Below are 12,937 nucleotides of genomic sequence, written 5' to 3' on the forward strand. Positions count from 1 at the left end.
TGCAGTGTAGTTGAGCATCATGGGAAATGTAGTTCCAAAACATCTGGGGTGCCAAGGTTCGCCATCACTGACATAGGCAATAGCCATGTGAGTGAGTGGTCTATTGCGCTACTGCGAGTGGTGGAATGTGAACCAAGTGAAAATAAAAAATAATAATGACAATAATTATTATTATAGAGGTACCAAATAATCAATGAGGTACAGGTATAAACTAAAGCTGCTATATATGCAGGTGCACAAAACCAGTAACATAGAAATATAGATAATAATGATAAGCGCTAAAGTAAAAGTGCATAACACATAATAAAGTGGTCAACACACTGTGACCTGGGTGATGTGTAGGCTAGAAGAGCCAAAACATAAAAGTGACAGTCCCAACTGGGGGTGATAAACTGAAAATAGAGTCTATAAATTGAGTGGCAAATGGATCATCCTAGGAGCAAAACAATTAGGTGAATCATCTGGACATGGTGTTGAATCCCATCACTTATCTCCTATTGCCCTTACCTTCAGCCAGTAGTAATTACGCATAGGGCAAGAGGTCTCTCCTTCTATTCAGCGCCGCCTCTCCTGGATCGGTTCCAATGATGTCCTGGGAAATTGAAGGCCCCGGGATCCGTATGTCCGTCACTCTCAGGGATGGAGCCAAGGGATGCGGTAAGGAGATAAGGGCCACAATAGTGAAGAGCGTACGCACAGTGGTAAAAAACTTTAAAAAAAAAAACCTCCCCCCAACCTGTGGCGGGGGGAGGGGGTCCAGTAGACCAGCACACGCATTACCCTCTGCTGTAAGCCAGTGTAGCTGCAACTTAGGCCCCTGTTAGATGGCCATTAGGCCCTGGTGATCTATATGGACCTTTGGTTTATTCCACTAGGTCACCCAGTGGACAGTTAATACTTAAAAAAGTTATTTGATCGGACTTCCTCAGCCCACACCTGTTATGCTCACTATGCTGTACCCCTGCGTGGTTGATTGTTAATTAAGATGTTATGCTTATTACAATAAAGATTGTTGTACCAGAAAGCTATGGGCAAAAAAAGCAGGAAAGATCATACATAAGACATTGCCAAGCCTTCTTTCTCAAGCTCAATACACAGGTTTTGGCTAGTAATATTGTCACTAGGAAACCAACAAGGACTTCCAATATGGCACCAGGTATGCAATGTTCTCCAGCTCCGATTTACAGCATGCTGTTTTCATTTTTCTATGCGTGTTTTCAAAAAACTGTTTAAAAAAAAATGTAATGAACAAAAAAGTGGTCAGCAAGAAATCAAGAAAATAGAAGTATGTGTACTATTGTTAAAGAAAATAGTTGAACTCAGTCAACTTGATCACGTCTGCATACATAGCATGACATTTTAGGTAACTACTGTACTTCAAATCCCACTCTTAAAATAATTCCCCTGTGCAATTTTTGTTAAGAAGATATTGAGACTATCATATCACTCCTTTGAAAAAACAAAAAACAAGGCATGCTACCATTTGCCTAAGTCTGGTCTATCAATTTTGCTATTATGTTTTATGGAAGTGTTTACATGGAGCCCATTAACGATTTATCTTCAATTCTTCTTCTACAATAGAAGTTTCACTTTCATATCTGTAGTTACTGAAGACGTTGATCCTTTTTTATAACGACTTTCTGAAATAATAATGGGGGTTGGCATTGCAGATCTCATTCTAAAAGTGGTAGATGGTTGACTTTGTTTTACTTCAGTAGATTTCAGTCACGATTTTAGTTATCTAGAAAAATCTAGCTCTAAATGAGTATGACAATTCCTTATTCCTATACCTGGCCAAGTCAGGGACTCAGACAGCACTGATGTTAAAGCTTCAAAATGAGTTCTGCAATGGCAGCCTCTATTACTTTCTCAGGGCAGAGATCCTTAAGCTATAATGTTTGCTTTACATCATTCAGTGAGTACCATGACAGAATATACAAAGCAAGGTCAGTTTTATAGGTGGCAGAATATGTACCCCCCTTTTCCGCCACTTCCCAGTCGTTTCCAAGCTTACTAGAGCCATCGGTAAGCCTGGAACCGATCCGGTGCGGCCTATGGCTAGGCAGGAAGTCGAACATGGGCAAGATAGGCCCCACTTGTATCTATGCCCTTAGAGGACCGGAGCGATGTCTGATGTCACTTCCTGTTCTCGGGCAGACAGATATCATTTTTTTTTAAAGGTACTATGTCCTAGGGATATTTAATAGGACTAAAAGTGCTAAAAAAAATTGCAGGGACAGTGTACAAAATAAAAAATAAAAAGTAAAATAAATAATAATACATTTTTTTTTAAAGCACCCATCCCTTTGAGCTCACGAGCAGAAGCGAACACATATGTAAGTGGCACCCGCATATGTAAATGGCGTTCAAACCACAAATGCAAGGTATTGCTGTGATCGTTAGAGTGAGAGCAATAATTCTATTTGCCAGTCCACCAGCATGTGCAATTTTAAAGCATGGCATGTTAGGTATCTATTTACTTGGCATAACATCATCTTTCACATTATACAACACAATTGGGCTAACTTTACACCCAGCTGGGAGAGTGCCTACACAGGTTTCTCTTTTGCAGTTAGCTAGGCAAAGGAAGGGGGCAGCAGTTTTGGGACCATTTGTGAATACAAAAATGTGTATTTACATTCTAGCTTACTATACATTATATGTAAGTCAAGACTTCCTGAAATACATTTAAAAAATGGGTTTAGTATCAAGCCTCGTACACACGACCGAGGAACTCGACGGGCGAAAACACATCGTTTCCCTCGTTGAGTTCCTTGTTAGGCTGTCGAGGAACTCGACAAGGCAAGTTTCTCCATTCCCGTCGAGGAAAAAGAAGACATGCTCTCTTTTTGGCTCGACGGGATCCTCAACAGTTTCCTCGTCGAAAAATGTACACACGACCGGTTTCCTCTGCAAAAAAAAAATCCCAGCAAGTTTCTTGCTGGTTTTTGCAGAGAAACTTGGTCGTGTGTACGAGGCCTCATTTAAACTGCACACTCACAGAGTGGAGTGGGAAGGGGGCCTGTAGATTAAAGTAAAAGTGCAGCAGAGAAAGATCAGGTCATCTCCCCTACTAGACAGGACTGTGGAAATCTATATACTCAAAGGGCAGCAATACAAATCCCTTTGACAGTTCTTATTTGAGTACAACATTAAAAACTTTACAGTATCTGTATATTTAGCTGTGTGCCTGGAGTATGAAGCATGGCATTTGTCATAGTTCTATTGTCATCATTTGTCTCCCTTAAACCAAAATGTATAATGGCAGTGCACTAAAAATTTGATTTCTTAGGGGGCAATAATATATAAATAATGTGACTAAGAGCCGGTTCACACTAGGGCGACACGACTTCCAGCGCGACTTTCAGAGGCGACTCTGACACGACTTGAACATGAACCACAGGGCGATCTGGGGCGATTTACAACACAACTTGAAGTCGTCTCCAGGACAGGAGACTTTCCAGTGGCCAATAAAACAACAATCAGCTCTGGGAGAGGGAGGGGGAGGGAGGGGGGCAGGAGAAGTTTGCCTGAGAAATGTATGTTATCTTCCTGGAAAGTAGCTTCAGATAAGACAGTGATCCGACTTCTGAGGCGACTTCCATTGAAATCAATGGGTACAAATCGCCTACAAGTCGGATTGAAGTAGTACAGGAACCTTTTCTGAAGTCGGATCGCCTTGAGTCGTGTGTATTAACACCGCTCCCATTCACTTCCATTGTTTTTCTATACAGCGCGACTTGGGACGACTTGAGGCGACATGAAGTCGGATCGCAAGTCGCCCCAGTGTGAACCGGCTCTTAATGATGTGTATGTTTTGCCAGGCTACTGCTTTATATACAGTCTCTGAACAAAACGAATGGAAAGGATGAAGAATAAAATAATGAAAAAGCAGCTTCAAGTTGAACTTGAAATTTAAGTGGTAGGGTAATTTGAGTATTCATCGACTGTGGAGTGGAACGATTTAGATATCTGGATTGCAATTCACACTGAATAATGACGTATGGCACCTGCAATGTGTTGTAAAATCTGATGTGCCATCTGTTCTGCAGATATTTTTATGGGTCATAATGACACATTGTAGCACAATGTAGTTTAATATGCCCAGCAAAGTACTTGAATATTGAAAGGTTTGCTACATTGTATGCTAAAAATAGTATCAACAAATCAAAGTTATCAAATTTAAACAAAGTATCAGGGCATACCCCATATATATTTTCCATGCTTTAATGTTGCAATGCTGTTGGTCCTTGACTGATTTTACTGTATATTACATATATATATAAAAAATTGCGCAAAACTAAGAAAACAAAACTTTAGGCTGCCAACACAACAAAGGGACAGTTGTAAAAATTATAGAATTAAAGTGTAGCGCCAATATAGATCCACCTGTTATGGGGGAAAGGATTGAAAAAAGTGAACCCTTTTTTCAATCCTTTCCCCCATAACAGGTGGATTTATATTGGCGCTACACTTTAATTCTATAACTGTATATTACATGACTGATGACTCCATGTGATAATAGCACCTATGCAAAAAGTTCCTTCTTTTAGGCTCGATTTACATCTATGCATGTTGCTTTTGAGCGTTTCTGCAGTGCTTTTTGCAGTGCTTGCCATGTCTTTGGACACATGGTTTTACCACAATTTTACAGCGATTTTGTTGCGATTTGTGTTTTTTTACCCTGTATATATCTGGTTGCTAAGGAGGGGGCCGGGAAGCCAGCCGCCACGTCCTTAATAACCGATGAGTCATCATCTGTCAGCAGGCTTTCCCACTGACAGCTGAAAAAAAGGATTGCCGGCTAAAATAAATCGTGAAAAAAACATCACGGGGGGCAAGGATGGGAAGTGTCATTATAATGGGGGATTTTAATTATCCGCACGACTATTTATGTCGACAGAACGGCACGGGCAGGCAGATTGGCGTTCAGGCACGTCCCTTTAAATCTGCCGCCCGCCGCGTGCCTCGCAAGTGCGGCCACGGGTGTCGGGAATTTAAGGGAGTCCCGCGATTGCGGTCTGCAAGGGCAGAACAGGGGAATGCCTTTGTAAACAAGGCATTCCCCTATTCTGCCTAGTGACAATGTCACTGATGACCGTTCCCCGTGATCGGGAATGGTCATCAGTTATGTGTCACGTGTAGCCACACCCCCTAACAGTAAGAATCACTTCCTAGGGAACACTTAACCCCTTCAGCGCCACCTAGTGGTTAAACAGTTCACTGCCAGTGTTATTTTTACAGTGACAGTGCATTTTTATAGCACTGATCGCTGTAAAAATGACAATGGTCCCAAAATTATGTCAAAAGTGTCCGATGTGTCCGCCATAATGTCGCAGTCACGATAAAAATCGCTGATCGCTGCCATAACTAGTAAAAAAAATATTAATAAAAATGCCATAAAACAGTCCCCTAATTTGTAGACGCTATAACGTTTGCGCAAACCAATCAATATATGCTTATTGCAATTTTTTACCAAAAATATGTAGAAGAGTACATATCGGCCTAAATTGTGGAAAAAAAATGTTTTTTTATAGCATTTTTTTTAAATTGTCGCTTTTTTTTTGTTTATTGAGCAAAAAATAAAAATCGCAGAGGTGATCAAATACCACCAAAAGAAAGCTCTATTTGTGTGAAAAAAAAACGTCAATTTTGTTTGGGAGCCACGTCGCACGACTGCGCAATTGTCAGTTCAAGCGACACAGTGCCAAATCGCAAAAAGTGGCCTGGTCTTTGACCACCAAAATGGTCTGGGGCTGAAGCGGTTAAGGAACTCAGTCAATTAATTGCCAGACCATTGTTCCTAATTTTTACAAACAGTCTGACTGGAATGGTACCAGCTGATTGGAGAAAAGCTAATGTAGCACCAATATTTTAAAAAGGGCAAAAATACATCCCTGGGAATTACAGACCAGTTAGCCTTACATCAATAGTATGCAAGCTCATGGAGGGGATGATAAGGGACTATATACAGGATTTTAGTAATGAAAACAGTGTCATTAGCAGTAATCAGTATGGATTCATGAAGAATCGTTCTTGCCAAACCAATCTATTAACCTTCTATGAGGAGGTGAGCTGCCATCTAGATAAAGGAAGGCCCGTAGATGTGGTGTATCTGGATTTTGCAAAAGCAAAAGCATTTGACACAGTTCCCCATAAGCGTCTACTATACAAAGTAAGGTCCGTTAGCGTGGACCATAGGGTAAGTACATGGATTAAAAACTGGCTACAGGGGCAAGTTCAGAGGGTAGTAATAAATGGGAAGTACTCACAATGGACCAGTGTGGAAAGCAGGGTCCCCCAGAGTTTTGTCCTGGGACCAATCCAATTTAATTTATTCATAAACGATCTGGAGGATGGAATAAACAGCTCAATATCAGTTTTGCGGATGATACAAAGCTAAGCAGGGCAATAATTTCTCCACAGGACTTGGAAACCTTACAAGAAAATCTGAACAAATTAATGTGGTGGGCAACTACATGGAAAATTAGGTTTAATAGGGGGAAAACCTCTGGGAAAATCTAGGATGGAGAAGGACCTGGGGACCCTAGTATATTACAGGCTCAACAATGGCATGCAATACCAAGCTGCTGCAAGCAAAGCAAACAGAATATCGGCATGCATTAAAAAGGGGATTAAAATCTTAACTAATTCTCCTGCTCTACAAGACTCTGGTTCGGCCGCACCTGGAATATGCTGGTCAGTTCTGGGCACCGGTCCACTAGAAGGATGTGCTGTAACTGGAGAGAGTCCAGAGAAGGTCAACATAGCTAATAAAGGGACTGGAGGACCTTAGTTATGAGAAAAGGTTACGAGCACTGAACTTATTCTCTCTGGAGAAGAGACGCTTGAGAGGGGATATAATTTCAATGTACAAATACCGTGTTGGTGACCCCACAATAGGGATAAAACTTTTCCGCGGAAGGGAATTTAGAAAGACACGCGGTCATTCACCAAAATTAGAAGAGAAGCGGAACTGTTTAACCTTAAACTGTGTAGAGGGTTCTTTACTGTAAGAGCGGTAAGGATGTGGAATTCTCTCCCACAGGCAGTGGTTTGAGCAGGGAGCATCGATAATTAAAAAAAACTATTAGATAGGCAGCTGAACGACCACAACTTACAGGGGTATACAATGTAATACTGACATAAAAGCACACGCACAGGTTGGAAATATGCACTAGAACGTGATATCTAAAATCACATGCACTCCACTTGCGGGGTCTAGGTTGCCGGGGAGCCGTTGTCCTTGTATAATGAGGCCTATAAACTCAAGACCATTCAAAAGAAATGGAGGTACTTCCCTGAAATATCAGTGACTGATTCACCCAGGAGGCTGTTGCATACCTGATGTATGATGCTGCTGAGTTACGAATTTCATTGAAATTTACCTAACCAGGAAGTGGAGGGATTCTGCTGGGAACTATAGAGACCTTGGCTGGGGTGTAAGCCAGAAGCGATTGTGATCTCCTTCAAACGAGATCAGAAACTCTGGTAAGCGGCAGTACATTTACTGGTGGAGGAACCTTTTTCTATCTGAGACCATCACTTTTCCTGGGGTGTTTTGTCTGTTTGAGGTCACAGATATCACGTTTGGAGAGAACTTTCATACTGAAACTAACACCCGGATTTTTAGAATATTTGGACTGGTATCAGAAAGTGGATTGTTAGTTCCAATTCATGGGATGGTGTTTTGAGTTTGCTTGAACAAGTTTTAAACGAACAGGGTAACTGTCTTATTGATTTGATTGTTCACATTGAAGTCACATTAATCTCATGCATTCTGTTCATTCATTGTGGCAAGTAGAGTGCATGTGATTTTAGATTTCACGTTCTAGTGCATATTTTTTTGTTGTTTTTCACAATCAGAGTTTATGTGATCATAGATATCACATTTTAGCGCACATCATTCGTTGTTTTTCTTATTGCAGCGCAGCTATTTTCTCTAACATTTGCTTCCTATGGTGTGCATCTCACATAGTTAGTTGCAGCGGTGAGTCGTGTTTCTATACACCTTATTTACCATTTTAGATTTTTAACCATTTTAGTGCAGTATTTCCACCTTTACAATTATGTAACTATGTCAAACACAATAAGTGACGCCAGATGCCTGTCAAAAGAAAAAAAAATCCAATCCAGTGACTTGGTCCTAAAAACCCCGAATAACATATTTGTGGCCCTTGGGGCAGGGTCTCCTAGGTGACATTTTTGTCCAAATATGGCCTTGTAGTCAGACTTGGTCTGTGACATCATGCTATTCCTGTCCCTTTGTTTACATGGCCAGGGATTCCTGGCCAGTAAATTAATGGAGTCAGTTGACGTCACTGGTTGCTAATGACATGACAGGTGCCAGCTCCTGCCACTTGCTTATCAACTACGTGCTTACTCCATTATGAACGGTAGTTTTACCAGAACAAGCTCTCCCATCTCATAACTTGCTTCTGAGCATGCGCAGGTTTTTCACGTCATTTTAGCCCACACGCGATCATTTTTTACAACCCGAAAAATGACATATTTTAAAACGACGTTTAAAAATGCAGCATGTTTGAATATTTTTTTTGTCGTTTTTCAGAACCTGAAAAATGATGTGTAGCCCACACACGATCATTTTAAGGCCCCTTTCCCATTGGGCAGTGGAGGTGCGGTGACGGTCTAGCAGTGCTATTTTTAGCACCACTATACCGTCGTATTTACCGCGATATTCAGGCGTAGCGGTGCGGTTTTAACCCCTGCATAGCGGCCAAAAAAGGGTTAATACCGCCCGCAATGCGCCTCTGCAGAGGCGCATTGCGGGCGGTATTACCGTGGTTTCCCATTGATTTCAAAACACCCCGCTCCTATACCCCGCTCCTATACCGCTCCAAAGATGCGGCTAGCAGGACCTTTGGAGCAGTCCTGCTAGCGCACTGCTTCAGTGTGAAAGCCTTCGGGCTTTCACATTGAAGCCTGCAGGGCATGATTTTTTCATGCAGTATAGCAGCGCTATTTTTAGCACTGTACCGCATGAAAAACGCCTCAATGTGAAAGGAGCCTAAATGACGTTTTTGAAAAACAACGTTTTTTTCATGCCGAAAAATGATTGTGTGTACGCGGTATAAGAAAATGGCCGATGTATTGCAGGAAGAAAATGCTACACGAATCATCTGCCTTTACTCCAGATAGCCTCGGCCAGAAATGCTAGGGGGTGTTCTTCAAAGTGATTTTTCATATAAATAAAGCATTGAGACATGGATGGGGGGTTTGCTTTGATTATTAAAAATGAATTCAAATGTGTTCTTGGTTTGTGGCGCTCAGAAGCAGTGCAGTTCCACTTTAAACATGCACTTTTGCTTGAATTGGCTGTTTTATGAAGTGCTTTAGAAGACTTGTTTGAATGTGTTTCTCCTATTATATGAAACTTTTCACAGTCCAGTGGTATTTTGCATCATTACTAGCTGACCATGAATGGCTGTGGTTATCAAAAGCAGTTTTGATTGATAGTAAAGTAGGTGGAAGTTTTGTAGAGGCTCCAGTAGATGAGATTTACTTAACTTGGCAAGAGTTGTGATTTAACCCTTCAACTGCCAAGGATTTAGTCTTGCTTCACGGAAATCCGAGGATTGCAACAAGCTCATGACTGCAACAGCAGCTTCTATCTTGTTTAAAATGGTACGAATCATCTTTGCTTTATAATCTAGAAGTGATAAACTTCTAAATACAATATAGAAAAGAGGGGTTTGCGGGACTTTAAATGAGGGAGCGCCATGTCAAATGGAATAATAACATAAAGATTAGGTTACAGTACATGATTTATTTATTACAATCTTAAATACATGTCAGATATTTCGTATCAAATAGATAGGTAGTCACAAGGCTTACTCTAAATATGCTGCTCATAGCATGCAATACAAAAATAAAAAACAGACATGGCAGATATACATGGTAAAATGAATCAATAAAAAACATATGAAATATAGACAGGTGACTGTTGGCATCTAGTGGCACGCATTTTCTGGCATTTCAGCCATTCATCAGGAGTGTTATAAAGTAGTATATTGGAAATAGAAATAAACAAGCATAAGTAATAATGCCTTATGAATAGGGGAGGACAGGGACTATGTCCCAACAGGATGGAAACAGTTGTCGTTTTAAGAAACGAAAACGAACGCGCAGAATCCGAAATCTGAAAGATCCAACATAAAAAAATGCTTTATTTTCGTTTCCGTTGCTACAACAGTTCGATATAGATAGGAGATTCGACATGACGCTGACAATATTAATCTGTGTCTATCGAATCTGCGGTCGAATGTGCCTAACCTTAACACTATTAGTCCAAGATTATTCCACATAGATAGGAAAGATTCGACATAGAGAGAAAAGATTCAACATTATAGAGACAGTGTTGGGGTAGACCATTCGACATGAACGATGAAGATTCGACGAAGCAGCGAAAAACATACAAACTTCAAATCTGTCATTGAAGGCTTATGGTATCTGTCGAAAGTTCTAAGAAGATTCGACAAGCAGCTAAACTGTACGAAGCCGCAATCGTACATTTCCGGTCAAATGCTCAGCCCATAGGCTATAGAAGAATTTGAATGTTGGTTTACTAGTAATAATAATTTATAAATATAATTATTACTATTGTCATACAACATTAGAATTCTTCTATAGCTTGTAGGCGAGACATTAGACCGGAAATGTACAATTGCGTCATACAGTTTAGCTGCTCCGTCGAATCTTCTTAGAACATTAGACACACACCCTAAGCCTTCAATGACAGATTCGACCTTAATTGATTCGGATTTTCGGACGAATGCAGTTTTTAACGAAACAAAATAAATAAAAACAAATTTCGGGAGTAACTAAATAAATGTATTTTATCTACTTGCCTAACAGCCGCCGCAGTCATACGGTGGCAGGTCGGCTCGGCTGCGCGAGATCACGTAGCTATATGTCATCTCGCTAGGCAGCCAATAGGGGTGCGTGCGCGCCGCCAGAGGCACGCGCCCCCCACTCGCCCCTGGTCCAGACGCGCGTGCCCCGCAATCTGTCATTTCCTCCAAGTCAGTCCCACCCCCCCTTCAGTTAGAACACACCTAGGGAACATACTTAACCCCTTCCTCGCCCCCTAGTGTTAACCCCTTCCCTGCCAGTGGCATTTTTATAGTAATCAATGCATTTTTATAGCACTGATCGCTATAAAAATGCCAATGGTCCCAAAAATGTGTCAAAAGTGTCCTAAATGTCCGCCATAAGGTCGCAGTACCGATAAAAATCGCTGATCGCCGCCATTACTAGTAAAAAAAAAAATAATAGAAATGCCATAAAACTATGCCCTATTTTGTAGACGCTATAACTTTTGCGCAAACCAATCAATAAACGCTTATTGCGATTTTTTTACGAAAAATATGTAGAAAAATACGTATCGGCCTAAACTGAAGAAAAAAATTGTTTTTTTTATATATTTTTGGGGATATTTATTACAGCAAAAAGTAAAAAATATTCATTTTTTTTCAAAATTGTCGCTCTATTTTTGTTTATAACGCAAAAAATAAAAACCGCAGAGGTGATCAAATACCACCAAAAGAAAGCTCTATTTGTGGGAAAAAAAGGACGCCAATTTTGTTTGGGAGCCACGTCGCAGGACCGCGCAATTGTCAGTTAAAGCGACGCAGTGCCGAATTGCAAAAAGTGGCCCGGTCATTGACCAGCAATATGGTCCGGGGCTGAAGTGGTTAAGGACGAAAATTAAATTCCGAAACAAAATATTTCAGTGCGCACATGTCTACTGACCACTAATGTAATAGAAGCATTTACAGTAACCACCAATGTAAGGACGGATTTACACAGACCACCAATGTAAGGGGGACTTTCACACTGGCCATTATTGTGAATGAAAGGATTGTACACTGACCACCAATGTGCATGAGACATTTGGCCTGCTTTCACATTTGTGTGTGTTGGCAACACATGCAAAATTGCTTTCCTGACATGCTGCCCTTTAGCAGATACATAGCAGTGCCATGAATTGTTAATGACACCCTCGAGCATCTGCTGACATGTGCCCTGGCACTTAGTGATTTTGAAAAAGGGTTTGGGAATTTCTTCTGCATTTGTAGAGCATAAAGCAGCCTGTTGAAATAAATGGGCTGCCCTACCAGTGACCTACATCTTTATCACCTTGTAAGTACACCTTTGGATCCTAAAACCCCTGCTAACCTCTGCATCCCAAACCTCCCCTATCCTCTCCAATCCCCCTCCCCTTTAACTCTACCTGCCTCCTCTTCTCATCTTTGTACCCACCTTCCTTACCTCCATACACCCCATCCTTGCTCACCTGTGCACCCCAAACTGTAATCCCTTCCCTGCCTACCTCTGCACACCCCACACTACCCCCCCCCCCCACACACACACACACACTAATTTGCTTACCTTTGCAGAACTGGCTAAAGGTAGGATTAATGAACACAGTTGTAGGCAGGACTTTCAAACATGACCCTTTATCTCCCCAGTGGGCAGCATTCATCAGAAGTGATGGTGGATATGACCTCAGGGTGGCATGATATACATATGAATGCTGCCTCTATTTACGTATGGATGCTGCTGATCTGTCACTATTTACATATGAATGCCACCACTAGTTACATATCAATGTTGGTATTTACATGTAAACACCGTGTCTACAGGTGAGTCATCTGTACACAACAGTAGGGCAGAGCTGGGCAGCATTTGTAACAGAACGTCACAGGACACAGCACGGGACTAAAACCTCAAGGGATGAGAGAATTAAACTGGGATAGTTGGCAAGTATGAGCCAGCTGCTTTTGGCCCCACAACAATGACAGGGCCCATGGCAGCTGCCCCTTTTTCCCTGTCTTAGAGACGGCCCTGAATGGCCTGAAGAAACCCCTTGATCACTCCCCTTAAGCTGCAAAGACAGAGAAGGGGATGTACATAT

This window comes from Rana temporaria, chromosome 1 (genome assembly GCF_905171775.1).
Source record: "Rana temporaria chromosome 1, aRanTem1.1, whole genome shotgun sequence".
Taxonomy (NCBI): domain Eukaryota; kingdom Metazoa; phylum Chordata; class Amphibia; order Anura; family Ranidae; genus Rana; species Rana temporaria.